The sequence below is a fragment of the Carassius gibelio genome, chromosome B22 (genome assembly GCF_023724105.1).
Source record: "Carassius gibelio isolate Cgi1373 ecotype wild population from Czech Republic chromosome B22, carGib1.2-hapl.c, whole genome shotgun sequence".
Classification (NCBI taxonomy): Eukaryota; Metazoa; Chordata; class Actinopteri; order Cypriniformes; family Cyprinidae; genus Carassius; species Carassius gibelio.
In genome coordinates this window covers 38,823,522-38,841,021 of record NC_068417.1, presented here as the reverse complement: position 1 = coordinate 38,841,021, position 17,500 = coordinate 38,823,522, and the positions used below count along the sequence as shown (strand labels likewise).

The 17,500-nt window shown below is 34.7% G+C and overlaps 8 non-coding genes and 3 pseudogenes across 8 annotated transcripts; all 11 read left to right on the top strand.

Moving 5' to 3' along the window:
• The first annotated feature begins 227 nt into the window (after window positions 1-227).
• Window positions 228-346, top strand: LOC127995425 (5S ribosomal RNA). The gene has a single exon (XR_008168374.1). It is a non-coding gene; the product is annotated as a 5S ribosomal RNA (ribosomal RNA).
• A 373-nt stretch (window positions 347-719) lies between these two features.
• On the top strand, window positions 720-838 carry LOC128006897 (uncharacterized; annotated as a pseudogene).
• Window positions 839-6,950: 6,112 nt separating this feature from the next.
• Window positions 6,951-7,068, top strand: LOC128006344 (5S ribosomal RNA). The gene has a single exon (XR_008178971.1). It is a non-coding gene; the product is annotated as a 5S ribosomal RNA (ribosomal RNA).
• A 369-nt stretch (window positions 7,069-7,437) lies between these two features.
• On the top strand, window positions 7,438-7,556 carry LOC128006363 (5S ribosomal RNA). The gene has a single exon (XR_008178983.1). It is a non-coding gene; the product is annotated as a 5S ribosomal RNA (ribosomal RNA).
• A 221-nt stretch (window positions 7,557-7,777) lies between these two features.
• Window positions 7,778-7,896, top strand: LOC127995646 (5S ribosomal RNA). The gene has a single exon (XR_008168586.1). It is a non-coding gene; the product is annotated as a 5S ribosomal RNA (ribosomal RNA).
• Window positions 7,897-8,403: 507 nt separating this feature from the next.
• On the top strand, window positions 8,404-8,522 carry LOC127995424 (5S ribosomal RNA). The gene has a single exon (XR_008168373.1). It is a non-coding gene; the product is annotated as a 5S ribosomal RNA (ribosomal RNA).
• A 649-nt stretch (window positions 8,523-9,171) lies between these two features.
• On the top strand, window positions 9,172-9,290 carry LOC127999793 (5S ribosomal RNA). Its single transcript, XR_008172602.1, has one exon. It is a non-coding gene; the product is annotated as a 5S ribosomal RNA (ribosomal RNA).
• A 3,365-nt stretch (window positions 9,291-12,655) lies between these two features.
• LOC128003456 (5S ribosomal RNA) lies at window positions 12,656-12,774 on the top strand. The gene has a single exon (XR_008176180.1). It is a non-coding gene; the product is annotated as a 5S ribosomal RNA (ribosomal RNA).
• Window positions 12,775-13,272: 498 nt separating this feature from the next.
• Window positions 13,273-13,381, top strand: LOC128007290 (uncharacterized; annotated as a pseudogene).
• A 365-nt stretch (window positions 13,382-13,746) lies between these two features.
• On the top strand, window positions 13,747-13,865 carry LOC128007044 (uncharacterized; annotated as a pseudogene).
• Window positions 13,866-14,086: 221 nt separating this feature from the next.
• Window positions 14,087-14,205, top strand: LOC128000288 (5S ribosomal RNA). Its single transcript, XR_008173076.1, has one exon. It is a non-coding gene; the product is annotated as a 5S ribosomal RNA (ribosomal RNA).
• Window positions 14,206-17,500: the final 3,295 nt, after the last annotated feature.

Genomic DNA, 17,500 nt, shown 5'->3' with positions numbered 1-17,500 from the left:
TAAGCTTTTTGGACATTTTTCACTTAGTATATAATAATTTTGCCAAATAATAGAGTCAATGCCCGATCTCTGAATCTTAGCAGGTTTAGGTCTGGTTAGTACTTTGATGAGAGACTGCCTAGGAATACCATTTGCTTTAAGCTTTTGGGTTTTCTTTCCTACTTATATAATGTACTGGCGATTAGATTGGCTGGTCTTTAAATAGCCCTCTCTTTGCAGCAGTCTTCGCTTACGGCCATACCAACCTGGCTATGCCCGATCTCGTGTGATCTCGGAAGCTAAGCAGGTTTGGGCCTGGTTAGTACTTGGATGGGAGACCGCCTGGGAATACCAGGTGCTGTAAGCTTTTTGGACATTTTTCACTTAGTATATAATAATTTTGCCAAAAAATAGAGTCAATGCCGATCTCTGAATATTAGCAGGTTTGGGCCTGGTTAGTACATGGATGAGAGACTGCCTGGGAATACCAGGTGCTTTAATCTTTTTGGAAAATTTCACGAATTATATAATAATCTTTCATTAAAAAAAAAAAAAAAAAAAAAAAAGAGTCAATGCCGATCTCTGAATCTTAGCAGGTTTAGGTCTGGTTAGTACTTGGATGGGAGACCGCCAGGGAATACCAGGTGCTGTAAGATTTTGGGTTTTCTTTCCTACTTATATAATGTACTGGTGATTACATTGGTTGGTCTTTAAATAGCCCTCTCTTTGCAGCAGTCTTGGCTTACGGTCATACCAACCTGGCTATGCCCCATCTCGTCTGATCTCGGAAGCTAAGCAGGTTTGGGCCTGGTTGATACTTGGATGGGAGACCGCCTCGGAATAACAGGTGCTGTAAGCTTTTTGGAAATTTTTCACTTAGTATATAATAATTTTGCCAAAAGATAGAGTCAATGCCCGATCTCTTAATCTTAGCAGGTTTAGGACTGGTTAGTACTTTGATGAGAGACTGCCTAGGAATACCAGGTGCTTTAATCTTTTGGGTTTTCTTTCCTACTTATATAATGTACTGGTGATTAGATTGGCTGGTCTTTAAATAGTCCTCTCTTTGCAGCAGTCTTCGCTTACGGCCATACCAACCTGAGGGCGCTATTGAGTCAGACAGGAAGTACTGGGCTGTAGTTGGAGAGGAAGGCTCTCCCTTATTTGTTTATATTTTTTGTTTTGCTAAAGTTTTTGATTTGAAAGTATAATTTTGTTTGTTTGTTTTGCTTTAACCACCTTCCAGCAGCTTAATGCTGTCTGGAGGGTGTTTTTGTTTTTGATTTAATTTATCTCTTGGATTAAAGGACGGATCTTATGGAAAACGACATGGAAATGGCTGGTGAAATACAAACGGATATTGACAAAGGACTGGACAAACGACGAAGTGTGGACAAAGGAATCAATGGAGAACATAACAGAAGAAATGAAAGAGGAAGAAAATATTCAAAAGAAGCAACCGTGATAATTGATTTAGAGGGAGTACAAGATGGAAAAGCTGAGGATATCATCAAGATGGTGACAGAGAAAATTGGAGGAGGACATATCTTGGCGGTAAGGCCCAGGCTGGGCAGAGAATATGAAATCACTTTAAGAAATGAGGACATGTGTGACATTCTACTGGACGGAATAACTATTAAAGGAAAGGATTGTGTAATTAGAAAACTACAGACAAGGGAATATGTTGTATCGTTTATGCATCTACCGGCTTATCTTGAAGACAAAGACATTTTTAATAAATTGGATAATTGGGGCGTACATCCAACATCACAAATTAAAAGAAGGCTATATCCAGGCACTGAAGTGGAAGATGGAACGAGATTTGTGCGTGTTAAGTTTCCAGATCAGGTGGTTTCATTACCATATAGCACAAAGTTTGAGACAGCGGAGGGAACACAGTTTTTCCGGATAATACATGACAGACAGGTGAAGACTTGTCGTATGTGTTTGAATCCGGGACATATCTTAAGAGACTGTCCAGACTTCAAATGTCACCTATGTGAGGAGCAAGGCCATTTTGCACGGGACTGTGATGCAGTGAGATGCCCAGATTGCCACAAAGTTCTTGTGAAATGTGAATGTTGGATGGTAAATGAGGAGAGACCAAACAAAGAGACTGACTCCGAGGTAGAGTGCAGACAAATTCATAAAGAAGTGGAAGAAGAGGAGAAAAATTATGGTGGTGAGCAGGCAAAAGTTGAAAGGGAAGAGGAGACAAATGGAACACAGAGAGAAAAAGAAGAACAAATGATGGAAGAAGAAAGGACACTAGAGGAGCCTTCATTAAAGGGCAGAGAACTGGAGCATAAAAAAGAACAAGAGGAGAGTGAACAAGAGGAAGATGAAAAAGAGACTGAGAAACAAAAGTCTGAAGGATATAAAAGAGATAGAGAATTCACTCGTATGCAAAGAAGAAGTCTACTGAAGGTAAAACCAAATATTGACTGTGCTAGAAAGAGAAAAGAAAAAATGAAAGAAAAAGCTACATTTAGAGGGAAATGTGAGGTTTTAAGAAGTATAGTGGAGGAAGAGGAAGAAAAATGAAATGATGAATATTTTTAAATATTTATTATCCTTAATGGTCTTAAGAATTGTATCTTGGAATGCAAAAGGTTTGTTGAATGTGGTGGAATTTGAAAAAATGAAAGAAATGTGTAAAGAGGAAAATATAATTGTATTACAAGAAACAAATTGGAAAGATGAATTAATGGAAGATTTTAAAAAAAGATGGAATGGGGAAATAATATATAATAATGGGGATGGAAGAAAAGGAAGGGGAGTAGCAATTTTAATTGATAAGTATATGAAGGATAAATGGAATGTGGTATTTGATGATAGAAATGGAAAATGTTTAGCAGTAGAAATAAGTAGTGAGGATGAAACTTTTGTTTTATGCAACTTACATGCACCAACAGAAGAAAAGGAAAAAAGGAGTTTCTTTCATGATTTAAGGAGTTTTACACTAAAGTATAAGAAAGTAATTTTAATGGGTGATTTCAATACAGTATGCACATGGATATGGCAGAAGGAATGGTTTATAGAACAGATACTGCAAGAAAAGAGCTGAATGTTTTAATGGAAGAAAATGACTTAATTGATATATGGAGGGATAGGAATGAAAAAAGAAGAGAATATTCAAGAAGACAATTAGACAATTAATTTTTAGAGCAATATATTGAAAAGGTGTACTATAAGGAAACAACATTAAGTGATCATAGTTTTGTGTTTATTTTGATGGATTTTAATAAAATGGAGAGGGGGCCAGGAGTTTGGATTTTAAATGCAGAGATTTTAAAAAATGAATCTTATAGAATGGAATTAGAAAAAATTATAGACAAGGAAAAGGAAAGTAGTTTGTTTGTAGAAAACAAAAGGATATGGTGGGATAATGTAAAATATGAAATAAAGAAATCTACAATAAAATATTGTAAATTTCTACAACGAGTTAAGAAACAAAAAGAAAGGAATATCAGAAAAGAATTAAATGAAGAATTAAGTAAAGAGGACGTTGATGTGCAGAAGGTTGTTTTGTTCGAAGAGGATTTAAGTAAAATAGAGGAGGAAAAGTATAGAGGTGCAATGATAAGAAGTAAGGCAAAATATACTGTGGAGGGAGAAAAATGCACAAAATTCTTTTTTAATCTGGAAAGAAGTAGGAAAAAGGCAGAAACGATAAAATAAATAAAATGCAAAGATGGAAGGAAAGTAAAAGAAACAAAAGAAATATTAAAGGAGGTAAAAGATTTTCATGAAGAATTGTTTAAGACACAAGGAATAGATGATGGGGAAAAAGACTGTATATTGGAGACGATAACAGCTACAGTTAATAATCAAGACAAAGATGAGTGTGATGCGGAGATAAAAATAGAAGAGATAGAAGAAGCTATTAATCAATTAAAGGTGAAAAAAAGTCCAGGTATGGATGGAATAACAAATGAGTTTTATAAAGCTTTTAAGTATAAATTATTGAAAATACTAAAACAAGTGTATGATGAGATTTTTAAAAAGGGAGAGATTAATCAAGCAATGAAAATGGGTCTAGTGAAAATAATATTCAAGAGAAAAGGGGAAAGGGAGGATTTAAAAAACTATAGACCAATCACTATGCTAAATGTAGATTTTAAAATTTTAGCAAAAATTTTAGCAAACAGACTGAAAAGAGTGTTACCTAAGATAATTTTATCAAATCAAGCATATGGAGTTCAGGGGAGAGATATATCAGATAAGCATGGATTTTGAAAAAGCGTTTGATAGGGTGGAGCATGAGTTTTTATTTGCGAGTTTAAAACGTTTTGGTTTTGGGGGTAATTTTAGAAATTGGATTAAGATCTTGTATAAGGATGCAATGAGTTTTATTAAATGTAATGGTTTTTTAACGGATGCTTTTAAGATAACTAGATCCATAAGGCAGGGCTGTCCATTGTCAGCACAGTTGTATTCCTTGGTCGCAGAGTCTCTAGGAATGATGATTAAAAAGGATCAAAGAATAAAAAGTATAAATATTGAAAATGGAAGGGAAGGACAAAAGATTTTTCAGTACGCGGATGATACCACCTTGATAATAGAAGATTTAGAGAGCATTAGAATAGCAATGGAACTCATGCAGAAATTTTGTAAAGCAACAGGTGCAAAGATAAATGTGGAAAAAACTGCTTTTATGAGATTTGGAGAAGCGCCAGCATTACCAGCTTGCATTGCTTTTAATGAAAAGGAAGAAATTAAGATTTTAGGAGTAAATTTGGGGAAAGATGAAAAGAGTTCAAGAGATAAAAGATGGGAAGAGATTGTGGGAGAAATGAAAAGAAGATTAGTTTTTTGGAAAGTGAGAGATTTGGAGTTGAAAGGAAGAGTTTTAATTGTTAATAGTCTAATGCTCTCTAAGATGTGGTATAATTTATCTGTAACTGCAATGCCAATGTGGGTGGAACAGAGAGTAAAGGGTATTGTGTTGGATTTTTTATGGAATAATAAGCCTCCTAGAATTGCACATAAGACTTTAATTGGTTCTCAAGAAGAAGGAGGGTTAGGGTTAATGGATGTTGAGCAGAGGAAGAAGAGTATGAGAGTGAAAACTGTAAAGACATATCTAAATAGAGAAAAGATGGAGGAATGGAAAGTAATAATGAAACATTTTTTAAACAAATGTTCAAATTTGAGAATAGGGGATGATATTTTATGGATGAGAGTTAAAAAAGGAATGATAAAAGGAATACCAGATTTTTATAAAGAGGTTTTAGAGGCATGGAGGGATTTCTTACCACATATTGATTTTAAGCCACAAGGAAGAGAAACAATTTTGAATCAACCTCTGTTTTTAAATGCAAAGATTACTACAGATGGAACAGATGTGTTTTTTAAAAAGTGGCTAGATGTAGATATAAAAAGAGTAAGAGATATTTATATGAGTATAAAAATGGGTTTCTTCCTCTTCAGTTTGTCATTGATGCTTTAGAAGAAGCAAAAGAGGATTTCAATGTCAGTACTTTAAAGAAACAATATGATGTTGTAAAGAAAGCAATACCAAAAGAGTGGATTGAAATAATAGAGAGTGGGGAAAAAAGAGGAAGAGAAAGTAGAAGTGTCTTTTAAAGTTGGGAAGAAGGAATATGATTTTAACTCTTGTACTGTGAAGATGTTTTACACATGTTTTAGGGAATCTGTTTTCACAAAACCAAAAGTAAATGAGTTTTGGATTGATCATTTTCCTGGATTAGATGAAAATAATATATGGAGGAATGTTAAATGGAGGTTCTTAGATGTAAAAATGGAAGCGTTGGATTATTTTATAAGGCATAAAGTTGTTTTTTCCGAGATGAAACTATGTAAAATTGGTTTGACACAAAATGCCTTGTGTAAAGTATGTAAAAAAAGAGGATGAAGGATTTTTACATTTGTTTTTATATTGTGATGAATTGAAATAATTTTAAATTTTAAAAAAGTTTAAAAAAAATTTAAAAAAGATTTTAAAAGGTTTGATAAATCAACTAAGAGAAAAGGAAGATATTCCAAACTGGGATGAGTTGATAATAATGGGACTGAATGAAAATTGTACAGATAAGGAGGTGGTCAATCTATGTATATCAATGGGGAAGTATGTGATATGGAAAAGAAGAAACATAGTGAGAAACAAAGACTGTAAAATAGACATATGGGGATATTTTAAAAAGAGAATGGAAGAATATTTGCAACTGTTATATGTGTATTGTAAGATGGAAAGGAAAATGGATGTTTTTTATAAAATGTTCTCAGGTAATGTACAAAATGTTTTAAGGAATTGTAAAATTGAGTTCCCTGGAATGTTGTAAATGAATTGAAATTTTTTGTAAAAGAATTTTAATAAAAAAAAAATAATAATAAAATAAAAAAAAAAAGCTATGCCCGATTTCGTCTGATCTCGGAAGCTAAGCAGGTTTGGCCTCGTTAGTACTTGGATGGGAGACCGCCTGGGAATAACAGGTGCTTTAATCTTTTTGGAAAATTTCACGAATTATATAATAATCTTTCATTAAAAACAAAAAAAAAGAGTCAATGCCCGATCTCTGAATCTTAGCAGGTTTAGGTCTGGTTAGTACTTGGATAGGAGACCGCCTGGGAATACCAGGTGCTGTAAGCTTTTTGGACATTTTTCACTTAGTATATAATAATTTTGCCAAATAATAGAGTCAATGCCCGATCTCTGAATCTTAGCAGGTTTAGGTCTGGTTAGTACTTGGATGGGAGACCGCCTGGGAATACCAGGTGCTGTAAGCTTTTTGGACATTTTTCACTTAGTATATAATAATTTTACCAAATAATAGAGTCAATGCCCGATCTCTGAATCTTAGCAGGTTTAGGTCTGGTTAGTACTTTGATGAGAGACTGCCTAGGAATACCAGGTGCTTTAAGCTTTTGGGTTTTCTTTCCTACTTATATAATGTACTGGCGATTAGATTGGCTGGTCTTTAAATAGCCCTCTCTTTGCAACAGTCTTCGCTTACGGCCATACCAACCTGGCTATGCCCGATTTCGTCTGATCTCGGAAGCTAAGCAGGTTTGGCCTCGTTAGTACTTGGTTGGGAGACCGCCTGGGAATACCAGGTGCTGTAAGCTTTTTGGACATTTTTCAATTAGTATATAATAATTTTGCCAAAAAATAGAGTCAATGCCCGATCTCTGAATATTAGCAGGTTTGGGCCTGGTTAGTACATGGGTGGGAGACTGCCTGGGAATACCAGGTGCTTTAATCTTTTGGAAAATTTCACGAATTATATAATAATCTTTCATTAAAAAAAAAAAAAAAAAACGAGTCAATGCCCGATCTCTGAATCTTAGCAGGTTTAGGTCTGGTTAGTACTTGGATGGGAGACCGCCAGGGAATACCAGGTGCTTTAAGCTTTTGGGTTTTCTTTCCTACTTATATAATGTACTGGTGATTACATTGGTCGGTCTTTAAATTGCCCTCTCTTTGCAGCAGTCTTGGCTTATGGTCATACCAACCTGGCTATGCCCCATCTCGTCTGATCTCGGAAGCTAAGCAGGTTTGGGCCTGGTTAGTACTTGGATGGGAGACCGCCTCGGAATAACAGGTGCTGTAAGCTTTTTGGAAATTTTTCACTTAGTATATAATAATTTTGCCAAAAGATAGAGTCAATGCCCGATCTCTTAATCTTAGCAGGTTTAAGTCTGGTTAGTACTTTGATGAGAGACTGCCTAGGAATACGAGGTGCTTTAAGCTTTTGGGTTTTCTTTCCTACTTATATAATGTACTGGTGATTAGGTTGGCTGGTCTTTAAATAGTCCTCTCTTTGCAGCAGTCTTCGCTTACGGCCATACCAACCTGGCTATGCCCGATTTCGTCTGATCTCGGAAGCTAAGCAGGTTTGGGCCAGGTTAGTACTTGGATGGGAGACCGCATGGGAATACCAGGTGCTGTAAGCTTTTTGGACATTTTTCACTTAGTATATAATAATTTTGCCAAAAAATAGAGTCAATGCCCGATCTCTGAATATTAGCAGGTTTGGGCCTGGTTAGTACATGGGTGGGAGACTGCCTCTGGAATACCAGGTGCTTAAATCTTTTTGGAAAATTTCACGAATTATATAATAATCTTCCATAACAAAAAAAAAAAAAAAGAGTCAATGGCCCGATCTCTGAATCTTAGCAGGTTTAAGTCTGGTTAGTACTTGGATGGGAGACCACCTGGGAATACCAGGTGCTGTAAGCTTTTTGGACATTTTTCACTTAGTATATAATAATTTTGCCAAATAATAGAGTCAATGCCCGATCTCTGAATCTTAGCAGGTTTAGGTCTGGTTAGTACTTTGATGAGAGACTGCCTAGGAATACCATTTGCTTTAAGCTTTTGGGTTTTCTTTCCTACTTATATAATGTACTGGCGATTAGATTGGCTGGTCTTTAAATAGCCCTCTCTTTGCAGCAGTCTTCGCTTACGGCCATACCAACCTGGCTATGCCCGATCTCGTGTGATCTCGGAAGCTAAGCAGGTTTGGGCCTGGTTAGTACTTGGATGGGAGACCGCCTGGGAATACCAGGTGCTGTAAGCTTTTTGGAAATTTTTCACTTAGTATATAATAATTTTGCCAAAAAATAGAGTCAATGCCGATCTCTGAATATTAGCAGGTTTGGGCCTGGTTAGTACATGGATGAGAGACTGCCTGGGAATACCAGGTGCTTTAATCTTTTTGGAAAATTTCACGAATTATATAATAATCTTTCATTAAAAAAAAAAAAAAAAAAAAGAGTCAATGCCCGATCTCTGAATCTTAGCAGGTTTAGGTCTGGTTAGTACTTGGATGGGAGAGTGCCTGGGAATACCAGGTGCTTTAATCTTTTTGGAAAATTTCACGAATTATATAATAATCTTTCATTAAAAAAAAAAAAGAGTCAATGCCCGATCTCTGAATCTTAGCAGGTTTAGGTCTGGTTAGTACTTGGATGGGAGACCGCCTGGGAATACCAGGTGCTGTAAGCTTTTTGGACATTTTTCACTTAGTATATAATAATTTTGCCAAATAATAGAGTCAATGCCCGATCTCTGAATCTTAGCAGGTTTAGGTCTGGTTAGTACTTTGATGAGAGACTGCCTAGGAATACCAGGTGCTTTAAGCTTTTGGGTTTTCTTTCCTACTTATATAATGTACTGGCGATTAGATTGGCTGCTCTTTAAATAGCCCTCTCTTTGCAGCAGTCTTCGCTTACGGCCATACCAACCTGGCTATGCCCGATCTCGTGTGATCTCGGAAGCTAAGCAGGTTTGGACCTGGTTAGTACTTGGATGGGAGACCGCCTGGGAATACCAGGTGCTGTAAGCTTTTTGGACATTTTTCACTTAGTATAGAATAATTTTGCCAAAAAATAGAGTCAATGCCCGATCTCTGAATATTAGCAGGTTTGGGCCTGGTTAGTACATGGATGGGAGACTGCCTGGGAATACCAGGTGCTTTAATCTTTTTGGAAAATTTCACGAATTATATAATAATCTTTCATAAAAAAAAAAAAAGAGTCAATGCCCGATCTCTGAATCTTAGCAGGTTTAGGTCTGGTTAGTACTTGGATGGGAGACCGCCTGGGAATACCAGGTGCTGTAAGCTTTTTGGACATTTTTCACTTAGTATATAATAATTTTGCCAAATAATAGAGTCAATGCCCGATCTCTGAATCTTAGCAGGTTTAGGTCTGGTTAGTACTTTGATGAGAGACTGCCTAGGAATACCAGGTGCTTTAAGCTTTTGGGTTTTCTTTCCTACTTATATAATGGCAAAATTAAAAAGGCTTTCGACAGAGTAGAGCATAAATATTTGTTTGACTTAATTGAAAAATTTGGATTTGGGAGGAATTTTATAACATGGATGAAATGTTTCTATACTGACATTTTAAGTTGTATTAAAGTAAATGGGTTTTTAACTGATTATATTGAAATTTCGAGGTCTATAAGGCAGGGCTGTCCTTTATCGGCATTACTTTATACTTTAGTTGCTGAACCATTAGGAATAGCAATTAATAAAGAAAAACATATACAAGGAATTTTAGTTGAAAATGGTGTAATGCAACAAAAAATTTTCCAATATGCAGATGACACGACTTTGTTTTTAAAGGATTTAAAGAGTATCGAAAAAGCAATGTTCATTTTTGAAAAATATTGTAGCGGAACAGGAGCTAAAGTCAATAAAGAAAAGACTGAGTATATGAGGATAGGGAAGGTGGATACTTTGGGAAGACAATGGGAATTTAAAGAGCAGAAGAACCAATTAAAGATTTTAGGAGTTATACTTGGGAAAGATGAAATGAAAACAAGAGACCTGATATGGGAGGAGGTTATAGGCAAAATGGAAAAAAAGACTTAACTTTTGGAAACAAAGAGAATTGTTTTTAAAAGGGAAAGTATTAGTTCTAAATTCTTTATTCCTGTCTAAGATGTGGTATATTTTAAGTGTGGTTAGTCTGCCAGCATGGGCGTACAAAAGAATAAAAACTTATATTTTAAAGTTTTTATGGGATGATAAGCCAGCAAAAATAGCATATGACACAATAATTGGGGAGGTGGAAAAGGGAGGTTTGAGACTCATAGATCCAATGGTAAGAATGAAGAGTATGAGAATAAAGACAGTAAAAAAGTTTTGGAATAATGATGATATGGTATGGAAAAAAATTATGAGTTTCTTTATAAATAAGTGTGGGAAAATGGGGGATGATTTTATGTGGATGAATTTTACAGATAATATGCTTGAGAAGATACCTGAATTTTATAAAGAAGTCTTAAGAGCATGGAGAGTTTTTAAAGGGAAGGTTCATGTGGAGTTTAAAGGAAGAGAGCAACTATTGAAACAGCCCCTTTTCTTAAACAAATTGATTTTAAGGAATAGTAATACAATTTTTTATAAGAAATGGTATTATGCAGGATTAAGACAAGTCAAAGACATTTTATATGAGGTAAAACCTGGGTTTTTACCTTTACAGGCAATTATAGACATATTAGAAGAGAATGAAGATATAGAAAATAGAAAGCTGATTAAGGAGCAATACATAAAATTAAAAGAAGCTGTGCCACTACAGTGGATTAAAAGCATTGACGATGAAGAAACAGGAAATGAGAAACCTGGAATTTTTTTAAAAAGAAATGATGAACAGATTCCTTTCAATGGCTGTGTTCTTAAAATGTTTTATGTTTGTTTATGTGATCTTGTATTTTTAAGACCAAAAGCAACAGATTTTTGGGAAAGGTCTTTTTGTGAATTAGATGTAACAAAAATCTGGAAAAATGTAAAATGTAGGTTTAAAAGTCCCGCCCTGCATAATTTGGATTTCTTGTTGAGACACAATGTTTTAATGACTGAAATGAAATTGGCAAAAATTGGAATAGCACAAGATGCAAAATGTAAATTATGTATGGAAAAAGATGAAGGAGTGTTACATTTGTTTTTAAAATGTAAAAAATTAGACAATTTTATGAAGATGTTAAGGAAAATTGTGGGGGACTTTTTAAATGATCAGAATGATTGGTTAGAGAAATGGGAAACATTGATTTTATTTGGTTTTAATGGAACTGCACAAAATGTTTATGCATTAAATTTATGGTTAACAGTAGCAAGATATACGATTTGGAGAAGAAGGAATATAATGAAAATGAAGAACAAAGAACTTTCATTATGTAACTTATTTAAACAGTCTCTGACTGCAGTGATGGAAGACATATACGACTATTTTAATATTAATGCACAAATGGATGTATTTGACAAATACATTGTAGAAAACAATCCATACATTGTTAAAACATGGTCAGGTTTTAATGTGATTTTGCCTGAAAGATTTTAATTGTAATTTTGTTATTTTATTATTATTATTTTTATTTTTATTTTTTTCTCCTTACTTATGTATTTTCTTTATTACCTTATTTCTTTTCTTTTTTTTTTTCTTTTTTTTTTCTTTATATATATATATATATATATATATATATATATATATATATATATATATATATATATATATATATATATATACATTTTCTATTTCTGCATATGCTTCAAATGTAAGACTGTGAATGTATAAAAATTTTGTGTTTTTAATAATAAAAAAAATTAAAAAAATGCCCGATCTCGTGTGATCTCGGAAGCTAAGCAGGTTTGGGCCTGGTTAGTACTTGGATGGGAGACCGCCTGGGAATACCAGGTTCTGTAAGCTTTTTGGACATTTTTCACTTAGTATATAATAATTTTGCCAAAAAATAGAGTCAATGCCCGATCTCTGAATATTAGCAGGTTTGGGCCTGGTTAGTACATGGATGGGAGACTGCCTGGGAATACCAGGTGCTTTAATCTTTTTGGAAAATTTCACGAATTATATAATAATCTTTCATTAAAAAAAAAAAGAGTCAATGCCCGATTTCTGAATCTTAGCTGGTTTAGGTCTGGTTAGTACTTGGATGGGAGACCGCCTGGGAATACCAGGTGCTGTAAGCTTTTTGGACATTTTTCACTTAGTATATAATAATTTTGCCAAATAATAGAGTCAATGCCCGATGTCTGAATCTTAGCAGGTTTAGGTCTGGTTAGTACTTTGATGAGAGACTGCCTAGGAATACCATTTGCTTTAAGCTTTTGGGTTTTCTTTCCTACTTATATAATGTACTGGCGATTAGATTGGCTGATCTTTAAATATCCCTCTCTTTGCAGCAGTCTTCGCTTACGGCCATACCAACCTGGCTATGCCCGATCTCGTGTGTTCTCGGAAGCTAAGCAGGTTTGGGCCTGGTTAGTACTTGGATGGGAAACCGCCTGGGAATACCAGGTGCTGTAAGCTTTTTGGACATTTTTCACATAGTATATAATAATTTTGCCAAAAAATAGAGTCAATGCACGATCTCTGAATATTAGCAGGTTTGGGCCTGGTTAGTACATGGATGGGAGACTGCCTGGGAATACCAGGTGCTTTAATCTTTTTGGAAAATTTCACAAATTATATAATAATCTTTCATTAAAAAAAAAAGAGTCAATGCCCGATCTCTGAATCTTAGCTGGTTTAGGTCTGGTTAGTACTTGGATGGGAGACCGCCTGGGAATACCAGGTGCTGTAAGCTTTTTGGACATTTTTCACTTAGTATATAATAATTTTGCCAAATAATAGAGTCAATGCCCGATCTCTGAATCTTAGCAGGTTTAGGTCTGGTTAGTACTTTGATGAGAGACTGCCTAGGAATACCAGGTGCTTTAAGCTTTTGGGTTTTCTTTCCTACTTATATAATGTACTGGCGATTAGATTGGCTGCTCTTTAAATAGCCCTCTCTTTGCAGCAGTCTTCGCTTACGGCAATACCAATCTGGCTATGCCTGATCTCGGAAGCTAAGCAGGTTTGGGCCTTGTTAGTACTTGGATGGGAGACCGCCTGGGAATACCAGGTGCTGTAAGCTTTTTGGACATTTTTCACTTAGTATATAATAATTTTGCCAAAAAATAGAGTCAATGCCCGATCTCTGAATATTAGCAGGTTTGGGCCTGGTTAGTACATGGGTGGGAGACTGCCTGGGAATACCAGGTGCTTTAATCTTTTGGAAAATTTCACGAATTATATAATAATCTTTCATTAAAAAAAAAAAAAACGAGTCAATGCCCGATCTCTGAATCTTAGCAGGTTTAGGTCTGGTTAGTACTTGGATGGGAGACCGCCAGGGAATACCAGGTGCTTTAAGCTTTTGGGTTTTCTTTCCTACTTATATAATGTACTGGTGATTACATTGGTCGGTCTTTAAATAGCCCTCTCTTTGCAGCAGTCTTGGCTTACGGTCATACCAACCTGGCTATGCCCCATCTCGTGTGATCTCGGAAGCTAAGCAGGTTTGTGCCTGGTTAGTACTTGGATGGGAGACCGCCTCGGAATAACAGGTGCTGTAAGCTTTTTGGAAATTTTTCACTTAGTATATAATAATTTTGCCAAAAGATAGAGTCAATGCCCGATCTCTTAATCTTAGCAGGTTTAAGCCTGGTTAGTACTTTGATGAGAGACTGCCTAGGAATACCAGGTGCTTTAAGCTTTTGGGTTTTCTTTCCTACTTATATAATGTACTGGTGATTAGGTTGGCTGGTCTTTAAATAGTCCTCTCTTTGCAGCAGTCTTCGCTTACGGCCATACCAACCTGGCTATGCCTGATTTCGTCTGATCTCGGAAGCTAAGCAGGTTTGGGCCAGGTTAGTACTTGGATGGGAGACCGCATGGGAATACCAGGTGCTGTAAGCTTTTTGGACATTTTTCACTTAGTATATAATAATTTTGCCAAAAAATAGAGTCAATGCCCGATCTCTGAATATTAGCAGGTTTGGGCCTGGTTAGTACATGGGTGGGAGACTGCCTCTGGAATACCAGGTGCTTAAATCTTTTTGGAAAATTTCACGAATTATATAATAATCTTCCATAACAAAAAAAAAAAAAAAAGAGTCAATGGCCCGATCTCTGAATCTTATCAGGTTTAAGTCTGGTTAGTACTTGGATGGGAGACCGCCTGGGAATACCAGGTGCTGTAAGCTTTTTGGAAATTTTTCACTTAGTATATAATAATTTTGCCAAAAAATAGAGTCAATGCCGATCTCTGAATATTAGCAGGTTTGGGCCTGGTTAGTACATGGATGAGAGACTGCCTGGGAATACCAGGTGCTTTAATCTTTTTGGAAAATTTCACGAATTATATAATAATCTTTCATTAAAAAAAAAAAAAAAAGAGTCACTGCCCGATCTCTGAATCTTAGCAGGTTTAGGTCTGGTTAGTACTTGGATGGGAGAGTGCCTGGGAATACCAGGTGCTTTAATCTTTTTGGAAAATTTCACGAATTATATAATAATCTTTCATTAAAAAAAAAAAAAGAGTCAATGCCCGATCTCTGAATCTTAGCAGGTTTAGGTCTGGTTAGTACTTGGATGGGAGACCGCCTGGGAATACCAGGTGCTGTAAGCTTTTTGGACATTTTTCACTTAGTATATAATAATTTTGCCAAATAATAGAGTCAATGCCCGATCTCTGAATCTTAGCAGGTTTAGGTCTGGTTAGTACTTTGATGAGAGACTGCCTAGGAATACCAGGTGCTGTAAGCTTTTTGGACATTTTTCACTTAGTATATAATAATTTTGCCAAATAATAGAGTCAATGAAATCTCTGAATCTTAGCAGGTTTAGGTCTGGTTAGTACTTTGATGAGAGACTGCCTAGGAATACCAGGTGCTTTAAGCTTTTGGGTTTTCTTTCCTACTTATATAATGGCAAAATTAAAAAGGCTTTCGACAGAGTAGAGCATAAATATTTGTTTGACTTAATTGAAAAATTTGGATTTGGGAGGAATTTTATAACATGGATGAAATGTTTCTATACTGACATTTTAAGTTGTATTAAAGTAAATGGGTTTTTAACTGATTATATTGAAATTTCGAGGTCTATAAGGCAGGGCTGTCCTTTATCGGCATTACTTTATACTTTAATTGCTGAACCATTAGGAATAGCAATTAATAAAGAAAAACATATACAAGGAATTTTAGTTGAAAATGGTGTAATGCAACAAAAAATTTTCCAATATGCAGATGACACGACTTTGTTTTTAAAGGATTTAAAGAGTATCGAAAAAGCAATGTTCATTTTTGAAAAATATTGTAGCGGAACAGGAGCTAAAGTCAATAAAGAAAAGACTGAGTATATGAGGATAGGGAAGGTGGATACTTTGGGAAGACAATGGGAATTTAAAGAGCAGAAGAACCAATTAAAGATTTTAGGAGTTATACTTGGGAAAGATGAAATGAAAACAAGAGACCTGATTTGGGAGGAGGTTATAGGCAAAATGGAAAAAAGACTTAACTTTTGGAAACAAAGAGAATTGTTTTTAAAAGGGAAAGTATTAGTTCTAAATTCTTTATTCCTGTCTAAGATGTGGTATATTTTAAGTGTGGTTAGTCTGCCAGCATGGGCGTACAAAAGAATAAAAACTTATATTTTAAAGTTTTTATGGGATGATAAGCCAGCAAAAATAGCATATGACACAATAATTGGGGAGGTGGAAAAGGGAGGTTTGAGACTCATAGATCCAATGGTAAGAATGAAGAGTATGAGAATAAAGACAGTAAAAAAGTTTTGGAATAATGATGATATGGTATGGAAAAAAATTATGAGTTTCTTTATAAATAAGTGTGGGAAAATGGGGGATGATTTTATGTGGATGAATTTTACAGATAATATGCTTGAGAAGATACCTGAATTTTATAAAGAAGTCTTAAGAGCATGGAAAGTTTTTAAAGGGAAGGTTCATGTGGAGTTTAAAGGAAGAGAGCAACTATTGAAACAGCCCCTTTTCTTAAACAAATTGATTTTAAGGAATAGTAATACAATTTTTTATAAGAAATGGTATTATGCAGGATTAAGACAAGTCAAAGACATTTTATATGAGGTAAAACCTGGGTTTTTACCTTTACAGGCAATTATAGACATATTAGAAGAGAATGAAGATATAGAAAATAGAAAGCTGATTAAGGAGCAATACATACAATTAAAAGAAGCTGTGCCACTACAGTGGATTAAAAGCATTGATGATGAAGAAACAGGAAATGAGAAACCTGGAATTTTTTTAAAAAGAAATGATGAACAGATTCCTTTCAATGGCTGTGTTCTTAAAATGTTTTATGTTTGTTTATGTGATCTTGTATTTTTAAGACCAAAAGCAACAGATTTTTGGGAAAGGTCTTTTTGTGAATTAGATGTAACAAAAATCTGGAAAAATGTAAAATGTAGGTTTAAAAGTCCCGCCCTGCATAATTTGGATTTCTTGTTGAGACACAATGTTTTAATGACTGAAATGAAATTGGCAAAAATTGGAATAGCACAAGATGCAAAATGTAAATTATGTATGGAAAAAGATGAAGGAGTGTTACATTTGTTTTTAAAATGTAAAGAATTAGACAATTTTATGAAGATGTTAAGGAAAATTGTGGGGGACTTTTTAAATGATCAGAATGATTGGTTAGAGAAATGGGAAACATTGATTTTATTTGGCTTTAATGGAACTGCACAAAATGTTTATGCATTAAATTTATGGTTAACAGTAGCAAGATATACGATTTGGAGAAGAAGGAATATAATGAAAATGAAGAACAAAGAACTTTCATTATGTAACTTATTTAAACAGTCTCTGACTGCAGTGATGGAAGACATATACGACTATTTTAATATTAATGCACAAATGGATGTATTTGACAAATACATTGTAGAAAACAATCCATACATTGTTAAAACATGGTCAGGTTTTAATGTGATTTTGCCTGAAAGATTTGAATTGTAATTTTGTTATTTTATTATTATTATTTTTATTTTTATTTTTTTCTCCTTACTTATGTACTTTCTTTATTTCCTTATTTCTTTATTTTTTTTTTCTTTTTTTTTTCTTTATATATATATATATATATATATTTTCTATTTCTGCATATGCTTCAAATGTAAGACTGTGTGAATGTATAAAAATTTTGTGTTTTTAATAATAAAAAAAAAAAAAAAAAAATGCCCG